Raw genomic sequence first — 17,969 nt, 5'->3', positions numbered from 1 at the left:
ACAGAAATATATTAATTAGGTGTGGAAAAATGCTCTGTAAAGCACATGGACTAAAGCAAATACAAAATATTTTAGGGTCTTTTATCCCCAGAATCACAAGCAGTATGTTGGCTTTCTACACTGGACAATAAGCACAGAAAGAATTGAAGATGCAGTTGATTGTTTCGGATGTTGCCATTCTTGGTGTTTTCAAAATAGCAGTATACTATTCTTTATGTTCTTGTTACAGTACAGAAATGGACATCATGCCCTGTTTATTAAGATAGGAAACCAATGATCGATTCCATAAAGAAAATGTTTACTGATATGACAAATCAAGTGAGCCAATCATGTCTGAGCCATTAGACTTCCATACAGCTGGACAGCTGAGCAAAGAAAGCATCCATACATACATGTTACAGATCTGGATTATGACTGGACATCTGCAATATATTGACACTTTTCTTTTAAAGGCATTCTGTTGTAGATTTGCTGTTTAGCTTGGAATCATTGCTCTGTTGCCCCAAGCTTTAGCTGTTGGACAAATGGCTACACATTTGACTTTAGAATACTTAAGTACTCAAGCTTGTTTAGAAGGGTTGTCAGGAGAAGGATTCTTCTCTCTAATAAGAACATGGCAGCATGAGTTATCATTGCAAAGTTGCATTTGAACAGACCGCAAGGCTTTTGGAATAATGTCCTTTGGAGATGGTTGAAGCAAGGGCGTAGATTTGGCATGGACGGAAGGGACATGTCCCCACCAATATCCAGTGATTATTGAATCGCTGGATATTGAATTGTAATTTTAAATGGTTGAAAAGCATGTAGAATAGCATATGTAGGCAAGTATATTTGTCCCCTTTTATCAAGAAGCAAAGACAAAAAGGAAAAAGAAAAGAAACAGGGCAGTGTTCGGTGGTTGAATCATCCGTCCCCACCAATGCCAAAACCAAATCTACACCCTTGGGTTGAAGGGTGATGATTTGGGCTTTTGAGCATCCTAGGGACCTTGACACCTTACATTCAATGAGTTGACTATAAACTCATCTGTTCTAGAGCTAAGGTCTGAGCTGTAACATATGATATTGTGCATAAGCATGCATAAACTATTTAGTTACAATATTTAAAATACAGTTAAGGAATTATCAGTAGATTAGGCATAGAAAAGAGAAAATTACTAGGAAAGAAATGAGTAAGAAAAAAATATTTCCACACACTGCTGCCCATGGATATAATGGGATACAAAGGGTTAAGACTTCACATTTTTTAGACCCAGAAGGTAAGTAAGTCTATGTCTGAAAATAATTTAAAAAGGACAGTATAGTGGACTGGTCTAAATAAAACAGGTAGACAAAGGTAAGGATGTCAGAATTGCTGTATGCAGTTAACCGTCTTACAGGTTTCGTTTTTGGTCAGCGTGATAAAATACATATGAATCAACCCAAAGTTACTTGCTTTTTCACAGAGTGAATACTTGAACATTTTGAGTACACTTCTAAACTTGTGAGGATTCATTTTAAAATTTAAATCACTATTATGGAATGTATACATGAACTGAAGAGTAAACTGAAGAGGAAGGAGAAATAGAAATAAAGGAAATTATTTTCAAAATCAAAAGGTAACATGAAGCACTTGGTAACATGAAAGGGAACACAAACACAGCCCAGCATCAGACAGGAAAAAGTGCACAGTCAGCACTTTTACTGACACAGTAAGTACTACGTCAATATCTAACACAAGTCTACATTGCAACATGGGCACATTTCACTGGCCTCTAACCAACAGGCCATCCTGTCATCCCATGAGGATACAGACTTCAGGACTGTCTGGACAGTACAATTGTAAAAGATGAGAAATAAGGCCATCACAAGAAGAAGAACAGGACTGAAATGACAGGTGCATAGCTCCTTACCTCTCTGGACTGGTCACTTTTCTTTTTATGTACTGAAACAAATATCACACATCTCTCTCCTGTATGTTTGGATCCAAAGCTCTGTATATTTGTTAGTTTATCGTCATGTGTTTATGTTCAGTTGTGTTGTCTTGAGGATAAAGTTTCAGAGAAAGATTAGTAATACTCCCCCTAGAACTCGCACAATAACCAGAAATCATATGTAAAATAACCAATTCTTGTTGGAGGTTTCCTTCTATTATAAAGGGAGTTTTTCCTTCCCACTGTCACCAAAGCGTTTGCTCATATGAAGTCGTATGATTATCTGGGTGGTGTTGTGGTGATTTGGCACTATATAAATAAAACTGAATTGAACTGAATTGAATGCTAATTATACCCATCAAGCAGAAAGATAGCAGCTGTTCCACACCACCTTGTTGCTGATTGGTGGGCTATACACAAGGCTAGAGTTAAAAGGCTATAGTGAGCCATTAGGGGGAAAACGTTGTTGCAAAGATTAAATATAGTGACATTCACTACATATTTGCATTTAGCACAAAATAACATTCTGTCTTGAATGCCTACATTAATTTCTTATCTGATTAGGGTCTAAGAAATGTGTAAATGTGCACTGACGGATGCGCACTAAATGTTCTTCAGTGAACATGGGTTCACAATATAACCAGTAAGAGGATGCAACATTTAATTACATGCTCTGCTCCTTCTCACTCAAGAGCCGTCTTATTGCCTTTTTTAAGCAATAAAAAAAACACAAATAAATTGAACTTTAATCAGATGTAGGACTTAATTTTTCTGGTCTTAGTTACAAAGCTCAAAAGTGTTGTTTAAATACGGAGTTGAAATTTTCTTCCTCTAAATTGAATATCTACCATAATATTTCTGAATTTATATTAGTCAGCCTGTAGTATAGAGATATATTGTAAATCCATGAAGTGCTTTTTGCTCTGCAAAAAGGAGTGCTATGTTATAATATGTATACTTTATTATGGGCTAAAGAACACAGAGTTACTGTGCGGTTGTTGGAGCAAAGAAAAGTGTAACACTTTCATTTCCAGGAGAACGGAGTCTTCATGACTTTTTATCCAACAAAACCATTAAGGATAAAACATAATTTTTGCCCTTCTGCCTGTGCGCCTGTTAAAGTAAAACATAATTTTAGCCTCTTCTGGAATCCATTATCAGACTGCTAAAGAATGCTTAAGAAATTTCAATGACAGAAAAAGGTCAAATGGGCGATCAGAAATTAAGCAAACCTTAGGCTTCTTGGAATTACAAAAATAATAGTGTCCACCGTATAGTGATAATTATCCAAAAATTAAATGGAGGGCTCACATTGACTGCCATTCCTTTAAGTAGTCAGGCTAACACTACACTGAAATAATTTATTTTGCCACAGGTGGAACATAATACTATGTGGATTAATATTTAATATTATGAATTAAAAGTTCCCTTTGGTCCTCAATAAATTGTTTCGTTAAACTGAAATTAATCAGTTTAATTAAAGTTAATGTAGAGCTATGGATTCAATCATTAACCCATCCAAAGGTAATGTCAAGGATTCACTTTCTGTACTTACTTAATGATCAGCCTATATAATAATTGTTTTTCATGATTCATATAAGAGAGGTGTATTTTAAATTGTTAAGTACTAAATTGAATTACAAGAATAATAATGCATTCTGATATTTGGGGCTTATGTCATGTACTTAAACAAGAACCAGGTCAGTTGTTTTTTCTCAAAAAGCACCAAGGAAGAAAGCTGGAATTTCCCCAAAGGATGTTTAAAAGACAAATACCCACTGATTCTGATTAGGATTCTTGGCACAACAGTGAGAAACTGTCCTTATAGTTGATATCTGATAAAGCCTACCCATCCAAGTGACTGCAATCTTATGCTTACCTTTTGTTCCTTTGCATACCAAGCATTTGACCATCATTTCAGTCTGGTCAGTTAGTGTGATGATGCTAGAAATTTGTTAACACCTGTGTGCCACTGTCTTGGCTGTGATCACACAACTATTTGTTAATTTACAATGCAATTTCCAAGAAAATGATGAAGATTTTTGTCACCAATTCCCAGTGTGAAGCTCAGCTATTGTCACTGCCAGCCCCTCAGTAAGCCTTGGCAAAGTACAGACTGCCATTTGTCTCCTCTAACACAAGCGAAGTTGCCAGCTACTGCTTTTCATTTGACAGTGTGGGGTTTCAGTGGAGGGCTTCACATCAGTTACTTCTATTTTGTCATGACAACCAGCACAGTTTATACAAGTCTTTTCTGAAAATATTAAACTTCCCCTAATTTTAGGGAAGGCAGCAAAAGCATCTCAGGCTGTCGTCAACTCAAAAAAAAAATTGGCCAGCATTAATGGAAAATTGTGGGTTGTTCACGTAGCATAGTTAACCATGAGTACTGTGCACACTCATGGTTAACTGGTGAGAGAAGCTAAAATCTGGGGTGATATCAGAGAATGATATCCTCAGATTGTTGTATAATATTCACCTGTAGCAAACATGACAACTGTAAGCTATATAATTCCAAATGCCATTTATTTTATTGCAAAAGTTTTATGGATATTAATTAACGTTTTGTTTTAGTTACATTTACACTCTGTTTAAATGAATAAAAATAAAAATAATAGGCTAAAGGTGTTTGATTCAAGCAGAAATATGAGTAAATGAATAGTTAATTAGAATTATGTATAAAGCATAACTGTCAAGCAAAGACTCACAGCCTTGGCTAAGCAATGAAGAGGTATACTAGAGATAGAAGTCTGAAGAATAAACCAGCTTTTTTCCACTAAACCATCCAAGGTGTACTCTCAGTGGCAGGGGAACAATATGGGAAAAAACCCACCAAGGCTATAGACAGAGTGGTACTGGAAGAGCATATGGGAGAAGAATGCAACACATAACATTGCTCAGTGGCTAGTGGAGCTAAAAGCAGACCACAGCCTGAATTGCCTGCCTGAATTGACTACAAGGAAGCCTATGTAACTCAATGCACCACACATGGATCCTGGAATGCCTAGAACTGCACCGGATGAACAGGACTTTGGGAGCTTCCATGGAGATGTGGCGAACATTACAAGAGTCCAGCTTCAAGCCAATAGTATGAGTTCCCATTATGTGTGGGATTTACCAAGGAGATACACTATCCCCACTGCTGTTCTGCATAACCCTGAACCCCCCAGTAAGGTCATTAATAAGGCTGGCTACGGATACACACTACAGAATACAGCAAACATCAGCCATCTCCTCTACATTTATGTCTTCAAGTTGTATGCCAGGGGTAAACGAGACATCGATTCATTTATCCACATGATTAGGATCGACAGTGGAATTTCATTCAGACTAGAAAAGTGTAGTCGGAAGCAGGGCATGTGGCAGACAGAAAGTGGACCCAGATCCAGGACTTAGAGTCACAGCTTTATTTGCTAGATACAGGCAGAAACAACTAAACATAAGGCGGAGCACACTAACTGAAAAACGAAAGGCTGACGGACCAACAGGAGACCACACAACATGAGGGAGAAAACAGACTGATGGAAGCCGCACACACAATGAGGGAAAACGCAACAACGAACAGAGAGAGACATGGATAATATTTACATAGGAGGGAATTAGGGCAGAGTGAACACAGCTGAACAGAATCTGACTCACAAGACAGTGGAAGCAAAACTGAAGATAACTCACACGAGACAAGGGACTGGAAAAATAAAACAGGAAGTGACTAACACAGAGACGACTAATTCAAATCAGTGTTATTTATATAGTGCCGAATCACAACAATATATCACAGCATATATCATATATCATCATATGTCTAAAAAAAGCTTACAGTTTCTTAACTGACAAAAAAAATCACTATCAAGTAGATGTTACTGCCTTTGCCCTTTTTATGTGTCAGTGGTCAGAAATCATTTCCTGTTTGGACATTGTTAAAAAAACAAAAAAAAAACCACAGTCAGGGCCACAGCCAGCAGGTTTTAAACAAGCCATGTCATGGTTGAAAAAAGCAAAAGAAAATCTAGATAAATTATTGTTGTTTTCTTAAAACATGCATGATTTTCATTAAGTATCACACCATCATTATTAATAAAGTTAAAGAGTGTACAAATGAAATCAGGTGTAATAATCTTTTTCTCAAAAAAAAGAAAAACAATGAAAAATAATGGGTTTTTTTTCTTGCCACTTATCCAAATGGGTTGCAGTGGCACTGAAGCCAGGCCCCTCTGAAATTAGATGAGAGACTCGGGTACTTCATTGACACGTCAAGGCCAAAACTACTTGATATTTTTGTTTAATTCCTTGAAATAAACACACTAATATGCTTAGATCACAGGGGTATTTGAAAGAGTAGAGTGAAGCCATTATCACATCCAGGAGGCCTTGTTTTGTACTTTAAAGAGTTAGTTGATGTCTCTCCCAGTACAGAGAAACTCAAATTAAAGAACTCCAATCTTTCATCTTAGAAAACAGCAACATCACCAAATCGAGATGTGGAAGGAAGAGCTAATCAGTCAACTCCCAGGCACCTGTTCAACCTCAGTTTAATTGAGATGGGTTTCAATGACAGAGTATTACGTTACCTTGACATCCTTTGCGTGGTGGTAATTGTGTTGTTTGCCATATGAACAGAAACCTAGTCACGTAATTGTGACCACAGTCATTCTCTCCAGCACCATAACAGTATACTGACCCATGATGCATTATCACATTAATGCCATTGGTCATGTCTGTGCAAATCAATCTAATCAGAGACTGGTGGTCTGGGACAAAGGGAAACCTGCAGCGGGTTTAACCATATTAGTTATGTCTACCTTTTAAAGTTTAATGGTCATGAAAGCTATTATATGCCCCTATGCTTCTTTTGGTCTGCTGTTATTGTGTACATGTGTCAGCCAGTGATGCCCTGCAGCCAACACTTCTAAGGAAACATATTAAGGAAACAGTCAATGCTTTTTTGCGGTTCATTTTTTTGCCATCACAAAACATGCAGCACAGTTAATAGATCGTATTCCAGTAATGCTGTTGCTTTAGTTTCATTAGAATATAATGGTTGCTGCTACATAATAATGCTAACACCAGCTGTTTATTGATGCAGCAATCACAATTACTGCAGTTTTCTTGCTTCATATACAAACATATTTGCATTCATTTGACATATACTGGTCTTTCTAGACTCATGTAAAGTCAAATTTCAGCAATACCAATATGTTTTTTTTTCTTTGAAGTCAACTCAAACTTCTCTCCAAACCCATATTATTTCTGAACAAAATCATATAACAGAGTGTGAAATTACCCAGAGGCCCTTACTGTCTGCGTTCTGGGACTGAGCAGGCATTTGAGGGCACTGGTGCATTCTGAATGGCTGCATGCTGGGCCTGTGCCATCTCTGAGGATTACATGAATTAGAATAAGGTTTGCTGAAGATATCCGGGACACTGAAGAAATTTCACACAATAAGTGTTTCTGCTCAGTGGGTGCATTTCGGTCCCGAGTGAATGTACGAGCAAAACAGTCAAATGGAAAACAAAAGAGAGATTAAACAACAGCCAACATCTAAAGTGACTCTAGAGGTTACACTGTATGTACAGTTATTTTTATGATTTTAGATATAAGGCAGTAAGTCCCTCTAAACCCTCTAAGCTAAACTTGGTACTCACTTCACAGGTCCATGGGAAAAAAGATGATTCTTGGATATTAAATGTTTTTAAAAATGAAGAACAACATTTTATTCATTGTTTTTTTTTTTTTTTTAATTTTTCTGGATATTTACTTATAATTCAGAGTCTTTGGTCATTAGTAAGGTAAATATGTACCTATTTGTGTAGTTATTTGTCAGAGTACAGTAGTTGTTATTGCCTGTAGCTCACTCTGTATCCCATATCACAGATCTAGTGTTACACTTGTGATAATTATAGTGAAGATGCTCTCTGACCAATCAGTGGTATGCAGAGTCAGCTGAGCTTGCTTTCAACCCTGGCTAAGGTGCATTGTAGCAAGATACACCAGGAGCCATAATGTAAGGTACAATTATACAGTGGCTTATTAATGCAAATATCTGATATCTAAATATCGCCAAAACACATAGGAGCAACTCAAGATGCAACCTGGAGACAGACAGGACAACCTGCTAAAATTTAAACCAAGCATTAGAAGGGAAAGAAAGGTGATTTAAGTGATGTTGAATGTTGCATGGCTGTCTGTACGGTTTACAGATGATGACCTGAAACAGAGAACATATCCTGTGAACTGCAGTTTTTCTTGTTCATACCGGAGGTCAGAGGCACTAGACTGATGAGTTCATAGGGTTGATTTTAATTGATTTAAAAAAATAAAGAAACAAACACAAAACCTGGTACATGGTAACAGATGGGCTACAACAGAAGACCACGCCAGGTGCCACTCCTGTCATCCTGGCAGTAAAGAACAGGACACTAAGGTTACGATTTTAAAAGTTTCATTCAAAATTGTCAGGCTAAGGAGCTTTGATTTCTGCTGCAACATTTGGTAGTACAGGGTGAGTCAGAATTTGATATAAGCAAGATAAAAGCATGGATCCATCCTACCTTCTGCCAGTGTTTCTGGCTGGTGTCAGTAGTTTAATGGTGTTGGGGGATATTTTCTTTGCACACTTGGGGCCCTTTAGTACCAATCGGCATAGTTTAAAGGCTATAGCCTACCTGAGTATTGTTGATGAGTATGCCCATCCCTTTATGACCAACGCGTACCCATCTTCTGATTACTTCTTCCAGCTGGATAAAGCATCATGTCACAGAGCTCAAATGATCCCATTTAAGTCCAGTTGGAGATTTGTATCACAGATGTGCAGCCTACAAATCTGCAGCCAGTTACATGATGCTATCATATCAGATCCTCGTGAAAAAGATAAAAGGGTAGCAGCAAGTGCTACCTAATGAAATGTCTGGTGAGTGTAAGTACCAGGTACTATCCACAGTGAAAAAAAGAAAGTAGAATGACTGTAGTCAAGTCATTCTATTTAGTGGAAATGAGGCTCCTCAATATTGCACTGTGCTTCAGACAATTAAAAAAACAAAACAAAACAGACAGAATAGACAGACCAGGAGCAGAAGGCTCGTAGGCTGATAAGGACTACCACTAGTATTGTGGCCAGGCTAATTAGCCAAAAGGAAATTGGGCTCTAGTCCATATCAGTTAGCTCCAGTGAAGCCAATCTTCTAGGCACCCCTCAAGGTGAACAGCCATGGTAGTGGCTGTCTATAACTGACAGCCAATTTATCAGAGTGGGTTCAAGTGAAATTTGGTGGCAAAGTATCCCCTTTTTCAGCTAGCCAGTTTTCCAGGAGGCTACTTTCTCTTGGTTACAGCCATTTGCAATTTCATTTCTTTATTCGAGCATCAGGATTGTTTATATTATACATATCACAGTAGAACAGTATTCTTATAAAGCATTTACAACATCTGCATTGTCTGCACATGCAGGTAAGGTAATTTCTTTTTTTATCAGAAGCAGTTGGGTTTTTTTTTTTTTTTCATCAAATGTTACAACACTACAAAGTAGCAAACAAGCTAAAACCACATGAGGGAATAAACAAGCAGCAGGTGCTCAGGGCTGTTGGGCAGTCTGTGCTTTATTCATTTTATTATTCAATTTAGTTTGTTTTATATGCATGTACATGTAACGGAAAGAATAAAAGAAATGCAAATTTTGCAAGGAAGACAAAAACCCATGGGTCTTTAAAAAACAGTTCACTTCAAAGGGGAATTTATGTATTAAGCTCACAAATCATGACACAAGTGGATTGGACATCAGTAACTGAATCATGGGACTCTCAGAGCTTAAAGACACAGTGGAAGAGAGGAGGGTGTGGGTGTTGTTCTTCTTAAAAATTGGAGTGTAAAGGGAGTTCAGAACTCAAAACTAAAGAAAAACAGTGAATCAATATGGCTTGATCAACAAGCCTTTCAACCCCCTGCAGACATAGCACAGTCATTTTGTGTCATGGGTGAGTAAATATTGCACTTTTTGTTTCATAAAGGCCAGAAAATGTGGTAGTGCTTTGTTCTTGGGTGCACCTCCAAGGTCCTGAACCAGCTGGGAGAGCACTTTCCCTTCCAGCTATTCAGCTAAATTTGGACTGTGGCAGAAGCATTGTGGAACAGCTGTAACTCAGTGCTTCTTGGCACACAAACCCTCAAGAAGTGCTTGTTAAACGAATTCATTTAAGGGAGCGGGACCAGCTTAAGATGCACAATAAGGATCAGTCCTTGTTTTCTAAACCCCACCAAACAGCTGAAAATAAATGCTGCTTCCCCACTGGAAAATCCAATATGCTGGAAGCCACACAGGGCAATGCTGTATTCATGAACTGTGGAACATATATCATTTTAGGCATCAAAGTGTTGACATTTTCATATGCATCAGAATTTTTTTTTAGTTTTAGGTTTATGCAAGTCTAAAGATGTATTTAGATGCAGCATGCAAAATCCGTAGTCAAAAATAATAAGTTAGTAAGCTAGGAAGCAGGCTGAAACTGAAAGAGGAGGAGTGAAGATCCTCTGCAAACATAGACAAAGTAATTGGATTGTGACAAGTGAGCTGTGGTAATCCTGTGAATTTTGCAGGTGTTTTCATTTTTCCGTGTTATTTCCCTGCAGCACAGTCTAATAGGAAGGACATTATTGCCGACTATGGATGACCAGTTCATATTTCCATCAGCATACATCGCTAGAGTAAAGTTTATTATTCATTTACATTGATTCTTTTGACTGAGGGCAAAGAATATTAAGCAGTTTGTGTGTCAGTATATATGTTAAATGTAATGGTCCTTGGGTTAGAGTTAAGACTTTTTGTTTCCTTAATTCTAGTGCGTTATGTACTTGATGTTTGTTAGATTTTTGGACTCTTCTTATTTAGTGCAAACCTTCTTGTTATGAATCCATCTCCTGGTTTGTTTCCTGTTTTACTCTAATAGGTTTTCTCTTGCATCTTGTTTGGGGTTTTCCTTCCTGTCAATAAATTTCAAATTTATCTTCCTCCCCTCTTGTTTCCAATCCCCGCTTAGCGCTCAATATATAACTAGTCCTATTTTTCTGTTTGGCTTTGTCCAGTTTTCATGCGTCTTCCATGCTTCCTGTGGGCTGACAAAAACTGGTTCATCCGAAAGACAAAATTCCAAAACACAAACTTAACAATGCAGTGTATGCTGTACAGTGTAGCGAGGAATGCCCAGACCTCTACATTGGAGAGACCAAACAGCCACTTCACAAGCGTATGGCACAACATGGAAGAGCCACCTCCACGGGACAAGACTCAGCGGTCCATCTGCATCTAAAGGACAAAGGTCACTCTTTCGAGGATGCCAATGTTCACATTTTTGACAGAGAAGACAGATGGTTTGAAAGAGGAGCAAAAGAGGCCATTTATGTCCACTGTGAGCGACCATCTTTGAACAGAGGCGGTGGATTACGACACCAACTGTCTGCCATCTATAATCCAGTTTTGAGATCCCTTCCTAGATGCCTTAACGCCCAATCACATCCTGGGCCATCTGACCTCAGGAAATCACATGATAGGGTGGGGCTAGGTTTCACAATGAGCTCACCCGAAACCTTGGCTGATTGTGTCCCACACCCGTTTTCACGCCTTGGCCAATGTGATTAGGTAGAGCACAGGTGTCGAACTCCAGGCCTCAAGGGCCAGTGTCCTGCAGGTTTTAGATATCACCCTGGGTCAACACACCTGAATCAAATGATAAGTTCATTACCAGGCCTCTGGAGAACTTCAAGACATGTCAAGGAGGTAATTTAGCCATTTAAATCAGCTGTGTTGGATCAAGGACACATCTAAAACCTGCAGGACACCGGCCCTCGAGGCCTGGAGTTGGACACCTGTGAAGTAGAGGATCATCAGGGGGTCCTTTTTTTCCCTCTTTGAGAGGGATACTCCCACAGGGTTTAAATCTGGGACTCTCCACCATTTGACCCTAGAACTGAAGAAGCTTCTTGGATGAGAAGTGAAACGTCTTCAAGCCACCTAAAGAAGTCCAGACACTTTTCTTTCCAAGCTCCTTAGACCATGTTTCCTGTGATTTTCTTCCAGGTTCCTTATCTCCATGTGGACTTGTTTTTACAGTTTGAAAAGATCCAAACAAATCCAAAAGGCACAGTCTTCTAGCTTTTTCAATTATTTCAGTTATTTCAATTCCGTTTGTTCAGTGGCACTTTCAGCAGAAATCAAACACGTAATGCTGGCTGTGTTGTTATCCCTCCAGAAGCTTTGCTCTGACAGTTGACAAATCCATGCTAAGTTCATGTACTGTGTAAACATTCTAGTACACATGCAATAGCGTTTTGTAAGTATCCAGAAAGTATAATAAACATGTAACGGGAGGGCTGCAGTCAGTCTTGTCTCTTCCAGGAGATGGAACCAGTATGACAACTCACTAAGGCTCTCTAAGGCTCTCTTTGTTTCATTTCACATTGTCATGCTGTCAAAAGCATCTCATAGGGATAATATGCTTGTTTTGTGTTTGAATTATAACCCAACGTAGTTAAATTAAGTCTGTACAACACATACGCAGTTGTAACTGAAAATCACTACAGAATTTCTGAGGTTTTTTACTGAGGTCCTTTACTGATATTTTATTTTAGTCCACTTTGTCTTAATAACTATAACATTTCCACCTCAGACTTCTGTAAATCCCTCATATTCCCACAAAAAGTGTATTAGGTAAATGATTTCCACAGTAAACATCCTGCCTTTCATAAGATGTCCAAATAAAGGACATTTAGACTTGAGCCAAATATATGGATGGCGTGTGTGTGTGTTTGGTATTAAACTCAAGCTTTTCAAGCCCATTTTGGTGTGTTTTTGTTTTCCAATGTTCACATTCTTCCTTTTCGTCTGATGTCTGGTAGTGTTCAATTACCATCACACCTGTCACAAAATTAGATGACTCCTTGTTGAAGACAACATGAAGCATGATGCTGTTTCTGCTTCTCCGCTGCTGATATTACCCAGTTACATTTCAATCAAGGGAAGCATGTGTGGAGTATAACAGAAAATTGGCACTGATTAGCATAATTTTTTTTATTGAGATTCCATCACCCTAGAGCTCAAACAAAGTAAGCTCATAAAGCAACCTGCATAGCCAGAGCTAACGTAATATACTTCTCAAACTATTTTTAGAGAAAGCGACCTAGAGTGAATTTAAAGAAATTTTACGAAGCTTGTTCAGTTTAAACCACCTGGGAGATAGTTATTCTTGGTAGGCCAACCCAGAATGTAAAAGCTGAAGCCTGTAGAGTTTTCACCATTTGGTTAAAATGGGGCCATTGGCATCAAAAGACACAAAAGGCGAAGACTATTCCACATCACTGCACAACATTTCATGGGAAATATATCTTTGGTTTCAGCTGAAGGATTTTCCCTTCGTCTTTGTGTCTTTGTTTTTTTTCCCCCACTTGTTAAAAATTTAAACAATCCAGACAAAGCCTGAAAAGCTCAATCTACCATGAAAGAATTGAAAATGCCCACTAGGAATTCGTAAAAGGTAGCCTGACAAAAATAAATAAATAAATAAATAAAAAAACTGGAAAAAAAAACCCTGTCATGTATCCATATATTAGCTGCGTGGTTTTATGCATCTTTGGGACAGGCAGCCCTATAGATGGTGTATATGTAGAGTCTTTCAAGCAGAAGACACACCAAGGAAAAAAGTAAAGTGTTTTGAAGATGGCATCTCACCTATACAACCATCCAACAGAAAACGCTTCAGAAAAAATTATTTTTCTTACCATCATGCACAAAAACAAGTTGGATGTCTTTGTTTATTGATCCAAAAATCCTATTTCACAAGTAGATAAGCATCCAGTCCAACTGAACTAAGATGATATGTGCTGGGATGAAAACTTTGGGTCAGTTATTCAGCCTGTGACTATGGGAATAAATATGGCAGACTCAGGGATCTGGAAAGTAATTGTCAGTCATACCAGGTGGATTTCTGTGGTGGCAGGTGGTCTTACACCTGCCTACATAAAAGTGCCTAAAAGAAGCTGACTTGGCCTATTTGGGATGATCAGAAGAGACCAGCTGTGTTCAGTGTCTTTACAGATGTCAAATTATTTGTATCATGTTGAAAATATTACCTTGCACATGTTTGCATTATCTTGCTGCATAACATGGACAACAAAAATAAATCCACAGTCAAAAAACTATCTATATATTTCATTGGCTTTTTTCATGTTAAATGAGTTTTTTATAGGGTATCAGAGAAAGTAAAACTATGTACATCTTCTACATTTGGCAACTGAAACAATTGATTTTAATATTACTTATATGGTCCCTATTTATGAGATGCATATATATGTCCTGATTTTGGACCACTCTGATTATAACCTTCCATACACCTGACCAAGCAGCTTCTTTCCTACTTCCACTGTATTGATTACTTTTTTATGCCAGACGTATCCTGGAAGAAATCCTGGTGTATAATGGGCATCACATTATCCACAGTATGTGGTGTCTTCATCTGTGTTGGGTCCTCCCTGTTGAGGCAGGAGTAATTGTTTTTCAAAGGCTCCCTGAAATGACATGTAAATAAAAGATACACCACAACTTACTATATACTTTATATACAATTTAATTTTCAAGTAATGATGGCAGTCTGCAAGTTTTTATCATCACCATAAAATCTATTATGGGTATGAGTAATGGCAAATTGCTTTTTAGCTCTCAAGATGGAATTGCATAATTATGCCAAAACATAAAAAACAAACACTGAAGGCACATATTAACACACAGGTGCAACATTTCTACTGCAGATTGTCCTCTGATTACCTATGGAGGCTTTAGAAAGGCAGTTACATTAGCCTTTGTAAATTGTAACAAATACCTTTAATACTAATAATAATAATCTTGCTATAAGCAGTAACTCTGCTCAGTCAAATGTCAACATCATCTTTTCATTAATGTTTGGATGAAATGTAAAAGCTTATATTTTCCCATTTCTCCTGCTACGTTCACTGTAGCAAGAGGCAACAATGCTCACATGGAACAAACTGGATGAAAAAGGGTCACCATGTTTTCAAAAAGATTTAGGTGCCTTTCAGCAACAGTTTTAGATTTTCTTTTTTTTTCATTTGATGTTTGTCTTTGTGAAAACATGACATGCAGGTCAAGTGGAGACAGAACACGGATTATTTTCTGCTCATTCAAAAAGACCTCCGCCTGACATACACTTGACATAAAAGCACAATCTCTGATCCAGACATTAAAAGCTTCAACAAAAACATTCAAAAGGAAATGCTGAACTTATCACTCCCAAATTGACTGACAGGCTTTGTGTCAGCAGTATTTGGTTTTTCAGGCTAACAGAACTTGCACACATTTCTTAACTCACAAAACAACTGTAGTCTGTATGAAACAAATGTGAAGCAACATAAGCCAATTAAATATTTAAGCCAAGTCTGATATCCGCGTATCTGGCCTACAGAGTTGCACAAATTAGAGGCTATTGAAACAATGCTTCAGGTCTCCAGAAAAATGATTCAGTTGTCTAACGTATACCTACACGCCTCTAATTTATGATAGATTAAGCCGATAAAATAGGGGAAAGGAAGTTGTTCATTTCACAAAGATATTCAAAAGGAATGCTAGAATAGTATGGACTTGTTTGTATCCCTAAAGATGCTATTAATCTTTGCATTATAGTCATATTTCAAACTAAGTGTTTTATCATGATCACAGGTGCCTTCAAGCTTTCACCAGCCATTCCGTCTATTTGAAGGTGAAAAAACATGCTGCTGTGTAGTTTGGCATCATTGTGTGCGTCACACCTACCATGGACCAGAGAAAGCAAAGGAGAAAGCTGTCCAAGGAGCTCATAAAAAAGAATATATTGATCCATGTCAGTGTTAAAGACTATAACCATGTCCAATCAGCTTCATTTTCCTGTGACCACGGTTGCCAGTATTATTAAAAGGTTTAGGGTTCATTGGACTACATCCAGCCTACCTGGATGCAAGAGGAAACGCAGACGCATGCCAGGTGTGGACTGATCAGAAGGAGCTCCAACGACACCATCTAAAAGCATTCAAGCTGAACTCCAAGGTCAGGGTACGTCACTTTTTGATCAGACCATCCATCACATTTTGAAAAATACTGTAGTCCATGAAATAAATATCCAGCTAGAATTCACTAAAATGCATGTTTACAAGCCCCCAAAGTTTGGTGTGAATATCTTTTGAACTGATGAGACAAAACTGGAGCTTTTTTAGCCAGTCACTTCAGCAGCTCTATGTTTACAGAGGGAAAAACATACCTAGTGTCAAATATCTGCTGCTTTGCTGCATCGGGCAAGGGGAACTTTGAATCTGTGCAAGAGACAATGAAGTGTCAGGACTACCAAGACATCCTGGACCAAAACATATTGCTTAGTATCAGAAAGGTCAGTCTCAGTGGCAGGTCATGGATCCTCTAACAGGATAATGACCCATATCATACAGCGGACAGCACTCAAAAATAGCCTGCCACGAGCCCATCTTATCTAATCTTAATCCTATTAACCATTTATGGTAAGTGTGGAGGTAAATAACCATACTTGATGCAATGATTTTAATCATATTAATATCCAATGGAAATGCTTTACCTTCCACTTTAGTTGGGTAAATCCAGCCAGTGACTGTTTTATTTTCTTTTTTTGTTTTTTGGGCTGGACAGTGTACAGTGCATATATTGTGCATTCATAAAATGTTCAGACTCTTTTACTTTGTCTGCATTTTATGTCAGAAGCTGTGCTTAATTTTTTCCCCTCATGAATCTACACACATTACCCCATACTGTGCTTACCCCTATTTGACACTCATCAACAGAATACGCACTGATACACTACAGATATAAAGTATAAAACTGAAGTTTTTAGCCTTTAGGATAGCATTGCTTTTTATGCACTAAGTGAAAGCATAAGCATCGGTCTTTAACTTGTGAAATATGAATCTTTTTGATGATAAAAATGCAATTATAATTCAGTATTCAGTAAGTGCTGGATTATCATGTTACTATTAGTAGTGCAGGGCACAGCAGTATTCTTGAGAACATAGAAGTGTTAGCCAAGCATAAACTAGTAGCAGACTTATAAGAAGAAGAAAAAGAGTAATTTAAAATCAAGTCTACAAAGAAAGTTTTACAACACTAGAGAAGTCTTTCGAATGAGTTCAAATGACAAACCCCCTTACTCTGTTTCAATTAAATATCTGGAGCGGACAATGAGTTCTCAGGCTGTGTTTCACTTTCAAGCAAAAGGCATTAACTGAATGGAAGAATTCATGGTTAACACTGAACTGTATAGCCTTGGAGCCCTTCGACTGAACCCCACTGAATAAGACTTCAGAAAGAGTTCAATCGTTTTAGACTGTGTGAAATGAGCAAACTGCTTTTTCATATCAAGAGATTTTCTATCCTCTCCATACAGTCCCATGATTTTGAGCGCCACAGAAAAAAAACATCTAATTTCACTTGTAGAATTACATCCTCTAGAACCTATAATTACTATAATCTCTTGAGGCCAGAAATGGTTTCTCCCAAACCATTAACCTTGCACACCTAAGCCTCTGCTGCAGTATTTATACCTTTATTTTTCAAGGTTAATTGTTTTGCTGACCAAACATACTCTTTATCAGCACTCTCCTGCTTCAAATCTAATTCTTGAACATACTGTATGCACACCATGTAGTCTTCATTTTACCCCTCGCAACCAGCTGTAAACGAAATGGGCTTTACAGCTGCAATTTCAAAATGGCCGATCAAGGGTTTTAATCAATCCACTGCATGTGTTGGCATCATTGTTGCAGTTAGAACAAAGATTCGATTAATCATTCTAAATGTTAGTTGTACCTGCTGTCTCAACACTATACGCTTCTTTATCACAACAGTGAGTTGAATTATTTGACTATTTATCTGACTCTTGCTTCATGCCATTATATTTATTCTTCTGGCCCACAGTGTATCTTCGCAGTTCACTTGAATGATGTGAAACACTGACGTTTCAGTTTAGCCTAACTCAAATAGCCATGTTGCATTCTTATCTGTTTT

The sequence above is a fragment of the Oreochromis aureus genome, linkage group 2 (genome assembly GCF_013358895.1).
Source record: "Oreochromis aureus strain Israel breed Guangdong linkage group 2, ZZ_aureus, whole genome shotgun sequence".
NCBI lineage: Eukaryota > Metazoa > Chordata > Actinopteri > Cichliformes > Cichlidae > Oreochromis > Oreochromis aureus.
This window is presented reverse-complemented; position numbering follows the sequence as displayed.